This window comes from Camelus bactrianus, chromosome 12 (assembly GCF_048773025.1).
Source record: "Camelus bactrianus isolate YW-2024 breed Bactrian camel chromosome 12, ASM4877302v1, whole genome shotgun sequence".
NCBI classification, from domain to species: domain Eukaryota; kingdom Metazoa; phylum Chordata; class Mammalia; order Artiodactyla; family Camelidae; genus Camelus; species Camelus bactrianus.
In genome coordinates, this window is record NC_133550.1 from 19,555,480 (window position 1) to 19,561,147 (window position 5,668).

At 40.4% G+C, this 5,668-nt stretch overlaps 1 long non-coding RNA gene across 1 annotated transcript; it reads right to left on the minus strand.

Moving 5' to 3' along the window:
• Window positions 1–324: 324 nt before the first annotated feature.
• On the minus strand, window positions 325–5,330 carry LOC123619513 (uncharacterized). Its single transcript, XR_006728157.2, has 3 exons — window positions 5,119–5,330; window positions 3,843–3,933; window positions 325–1,928 (listed from the first exon to the last, which is right to left on the minus strand). It is a non-coding gene; the product is annotated as an uncharacterized LOC123619513 (long non-coding RNA).
• Between the last annotated feature and the right edge of the window lie 338 nt (window positions 5,331–5,668).

Below are 5,668 nucleotides of genomic sequence, written 5' to 3' on the forward strand. Positions count from 1 at the left end.
TTGCCAAACACTTCTGAAAATTCAAAAAACAGCACCAAGGTGTTTTATTTCAAATGCTGGGCCCCACCATTTCCCATGACAGCTGATTATTTTCCCTTCTGTGCTCTGACCTTTTACAGAGGGGTGATGGAGATTTGGGCATCCCCCATGCTTTAGGTCTGGCATAGAAATATATAACAACTGTATGTCTGATATTTTCTTGGATTTTCACAATTAAAAACTTTTTTTTCCAGTTGTCAAGCCTTGTGTCCCAGATTTTCACAGGGAAATACGGTCATTTTGTTTAGAAGGATACAGAAAATGGGCTTAATCAGATCTAACCCCAGAAACTCTGTGTTGGTTCTCAACAAATGATACCCTACTACGTAACAGGCCCAATATTGTGTTATTTTGTGAGATCAATACGACAGTATTTAATGGTGTAAAAATACTGGGGGAAATGAGATTGTATGAAAAATAAGTCCTGAAAATGTATACATGATCATTACTGGATAGACTGCTCAACTAAGAAACCAATGTCTTAAATCATCAGAAAAACTTTTATTATAATCCATTTGCCTCAATTTCTTTTAACTTTTGCTTAATGTTGTTTTTTTTTTTTTTTGATGAAAATGGACTGAATTGGATTATATTTGGGAAGACTTTATGTAAAAATCAAGAGTATGATTCTTACTGAGTGGAACTGATTGCAATACTGAACACAAGGAAAGCGTCTCCGTTACAGGACTTCCGTATTCTAACAAGAGAGGGACCGTGATGTTGATAATCTCTCTAAGATACTTAAACTCAGGATTTCCAAGGCAGACAGTTGGATGTTTCCCTCCCAAACTTGTTTTCCCGTCTTACCAGGCGCTTATGTTTAAAAGTCATCGTTCCTCATTCTTTCCTTCAGCTCCCAAATTTAGCCCATCAGCAAATCTCAAATACATCTCAAATCTGTCCACTTTCCTGCATCCCCATGAAACTAGTCCAAGCCACTGTCTTCTGTCTCAAGTAGGGGTTGGCACGCTGGTTTTGTAAAGGGTCACGTGGTAAATATTTTCGCCTGTCTCCATGGCGACCGCTCAGCTCCGCCCTTGTGGCACAAAAGCAGCCACAGAAAATACACAAGCCAATAGGGTAGCTGAGTTCCATTACAATTTTATTTATGAAAGCAGACCCTTGGAAGCAGTTTGCTGACCCTGACCTGGACAACTTCTTACTCCCCACACCCACTCTAGCTCCCTTTCTGTTCCTTCATACTGCAGCCAGAACGATCTCTTCACAACTTAAGTCTGATCACTTCACACCTACCAATGACTTTCCACTGCTCTAAGGTCTAAAATTCTCATCAGGACCAAACGCCCTGTATTTTCTGATCTGACTACTGCTCCAGCCCCATGAAGTATCACTCACCGCCTTTGGTCTCCATATTTTAGTCATAGGGACTATTTCCCCCTTTTGGAATGCTCTCTCCAACTGCCACCACCCAATTAACTCCTATTTATCCAAATCTCAGTTTGTATGTCATCTACTTAAACAGATATACTTTGACCAGCATCTTCACCCAGGCTAGTGTAGATACCTCAGCAGTTGCCGCTAAGTAATTTTGTTATTATTTGCTTAATGTTTCTCTCATTAAATAATAAGTTACTGGAGGCTGAGGACCACATCTTGTTCACTGCTATATCTTCTGAGTCCAACACAGTGCTGGATACATAGTGCATATATCAGTTAGTAATACATTTGGCTGCAAATAACAGAACCTGATTGCAATAGCTAAACCAAAGAGAGGTTTATTTTTAAGATGTAGGAAAAATGTTGAAGATAGGCAGTCCAGGGCTTGCACATTATCTCCATAATGTCATCAAATCCCAATGTTTCATCTCTTTACTGTATCCTCATGGTTGCAAAATAGCTGCCATTGTTCCAGGAATTGTATCTGTACTCTAGACAGAAAAATCAAAGATAGTGCCAGATGTCTCTCCCCTTTTTAAAAAACAAATTCTTCCCTTTACATCTTATTGCCTAAACCTGATCTCATGGCAACCCCTAGCTGCAGTTGAATCTGGGAGGTTTCTATTTTAGTAGAACACATTGACATCTTAAAGATGGGATTATATTAGTAAGGAGTAAAAGGAGAATGATTATTGAATAGACAAGTAGTAATGTCTGCCTTACTAGGTAGGTTCAAACAATTTTGAATAACCAAATGAAGACCTCAAAACGGATTCAAAGTTAAAATAATTTTACTACAGAAAAAGAATGCAAATAACAATGGTACCTGAATCTATATAAATTTTCTTATTTTTAACAAATTTCACTCTTACGCTTAATTTTATTGGTCTTAATTAGCTGTATCTGTTTTCAAGGGTCAGAAAAAAGACATCTGCAGGGGCAAAATCCAACGTTACAGTAATTGTATGGTGTTTTTGGCTTTTGCTCCTGCAGAGATTTTCAAACAACACTATGCTGGAATGGCTTTACTAATACGTACATTTTAAGCTAACATCATTTTCTTTGGAAATATCTTATTACAAAATTATAATATATAAATATTTTAGCAGTAATAACATGGGTAGTAGTCCTTAATGGCCTTATCTGCCTATGGGCTTCTAGTTCAGGGTATGCTATTATTTTCAGGCAACACTATAAAATTCTGATTTTATGTTGCCCCGTGTGAACATCTTCAAGTCAAGTAGCAGAAGCGATGTTCTTCCCCTTATTTAATTTTTTAATAGCTCCCTAACCTACATTCAGGAGAATCTATATATAAAACGTAACCAGAAGACAGTCTTAATAACAAAACCAGCCAATCTTCTGCTGTCTATTTTTCTTTCAGTGCAAACTTTTTTTTTTTTTTTTTGAAGCTCTGTTTCAGTTTAGAAAAGTGAAAATTGGATTTTCCTGAGGTATTAAAGAACGGGAGCAAACGTGTTTTTAGGATCAAGGTAAAATATTAAGAATTTTACAGTGCTTAATAGCACTTGAGAACTTGTCATCTGGAAAACCTAAATCCTTTCACAAACATCAGCCCCTTGGTCATTGCCCTGGATCTTTTGTGATACTCAGTGCCCTGGTCTCTTTTCTTGGTGTTCCCTGACTTCCTTTTAGGGAACCATCTCTCCCAATGTGTGCAGACATGGTGGGGTTGCCAGGACCCAAGCCAGCACTTGGAGTCCTCACCTAAGATTTTGTACCACTTCTTCTGTGATTGGTATTCATTTATTGGATCACTGCCCCTGAATGAGACCACTCAGGTGCTGCCCTGGATCCTGGTCCTTCTATGATGTGATTCTCCTACGTCCCATGTGCTTTAGCTCTGGTCAGTGATGTGAACAGAAGCATGTTGTGGATTTCTGGGAAGCCTTCACTTTTCTAACACAGGCATTGCCACTTCCTTCTTCCTTTTTCCTTATGCTTGTTTGAAATAATTCCTGACAGTGGAATAGTCTTGTGATCATGAAATGGCAAGTATGAGTGCATAAACCAGCTCATCAAGGGGGCTGAGCAGAAAGGTGGGGAGAAACTGGGTCCCTGATGACATCACAGTGCATCCTACCAGCCCTGGCTGCCTCCCTTGTCATCTCTTGTTAAGTGAAAATCATGGAACCTTCTTTAGTCAAGTCACTGGAGTGGGATTTTTCATAACTTAGAGCTGTCTGGGTTCCTAACTGATAGAGGTGGTTTGTCTATTTTATTCAATGTTTTAACCCCTGCCCCTAAAATAATGCCTGGCATATAGTGGATGTTAAAATGTATTTGTTGGATGAATGAATGATAATCACGAATAAGAGAATCCTCATTTCTATAATGCAATCCCTTAATCATCCCCGCCTCACAGATGGGAAAAATGTACATACATTTAATATACTTGCGCTTAGGGGCTGTATCACTGATTTGTACTCTGATGCGTGGACTGTACCCAAGTGAATTGCAGAAGAGGAAACGAATCTGTTTGAAGAGAAAGAACATATGTAAAGAAGAGAACAAATCAGTACTTAATAATAAATCCTGAACCAGGAAATATGGAAAAATGAGATATTTCATAATTTGAGGGTCTACTTTGGTCCTTCATCCTATTGTCCAGGTATTTTTCTGCCAGTAAATTGTATCTACTAACTTATGGTTCATGCTCAAATTAATATACCATCCTTTTGGGCTTCAGAGATAACATGGAACAACTGATCTGCTGTCTGTAAGACATAAACTTGTAATTATTTTCCTAACCATGAACATTCAGGGCAGAGCCGCCCTTCTTCTCTCATCTGCTCCTTCTTGTCGTCTGAGGTGCCATATTGGTTCTGAAACTGTTGTTTCTTAGCTTCGCGCACAGTGATGCTGGGGTTGGGACTCCACACACCACCTTTCTCCTCCACCAGCTGACCCCTGTTGACCCCCACCAAGAGAGGGGACACTTGAGAGAGACTGGAAGGCAGGAGGAGGAAGAGGGGACTTGGTCCTTCTGTTTGTTGTTACCACTAGTGTCACTGGAGCAGTGGCCCTTCCTCCCCTCAGCGGCAGTTCCAGTCCCCAGCTTTTTCATCAGCTCACCCAGAACTCCTCTCATCGTCCCACATCAGAAGAACCAGGACTAGCTGGGCAGTATCCCCTTCCCTGAGGTCTGAGTACCAGCTCCATGTGGTGCTTCTGCCAACCTCGGAGACTTAAAACACTCTAACCATCTTTTGTTTCCCGAGTCCTTAGGGGGAAGGTATCTCCTCTTTGTATTACTTTGCGTTCCCTTTTGCCGTTCTGTCCTCCAACACCATCACACCAGTTCCTTATATCTTATTTTCTCTGTTAAAATAACTGAGGTAGTTTCTGTTTTCCTAGCTGGACCTGGAGTGAAGCATACATCTTGTTTAACAGAATAGTGGCTGATGGGGCCTTGCCTTGTGTGGACAACCTCCTTTCCATTGGTCTCTAATCACCTCCATCCACCAAAACAGCTCTTCTTTATACATTTGGCTTCCCTGTAAAATTCCAGGGCCACAGGCTCAAATATGTTGGGAAACCATGGAACTGAGCTAATTGATCCTTGATACTGAGAAGTGATTTAAGTACAGAGCTTAAGAAAATTGTAGTTCATAAAAACTTTACCTCAAGGAAATTAAAGAATATTAAATAGTAACTCACCAAGACCTATGTGGCTTTCAAAATCCACAGCTGTCATCTCTTTGGTGTCCTCCTAACTAGTTCCAGTGTCTTCCTTTGCCCCATGAAGACCATGACCATCCTTCAGGGCCCAGCTCTGCTCCCATTCCTCTCCAGAGAGCCTTCCCTAACCTTGCAAGCCAGCACTTAGCTCTCTCTTTTGTAAACTTTGTAACATGAGGTCTGTTCACGCAATTAAGTACAGCACTGTTCTTCCTCCCCAGGGAGATCATGAGTCCTTAAGGCAGAGAATGAGGACTATTCACTGGCATTTCCTGTTAGAGGTGGTACTTGGTGTTGTCCAGCTAGACAGCAGGAAGTGGAGGAAAGGGCAAAGAACTGGTACTTAGAAAATCTGGATCCATGTTTGGATCTAATGTCAGGTAAGTCATTCAGTTTACCATTTTTCATGGTGTTAATCACTTCTTTGCTCTCAGTTGCATCATCTGTGAAGTGGAGAGAATAAATAACACCCATCTTATAGGCCATGTTGAGATCAAGTGAGAGAACAGATGTAAAGCTCTCTATACCT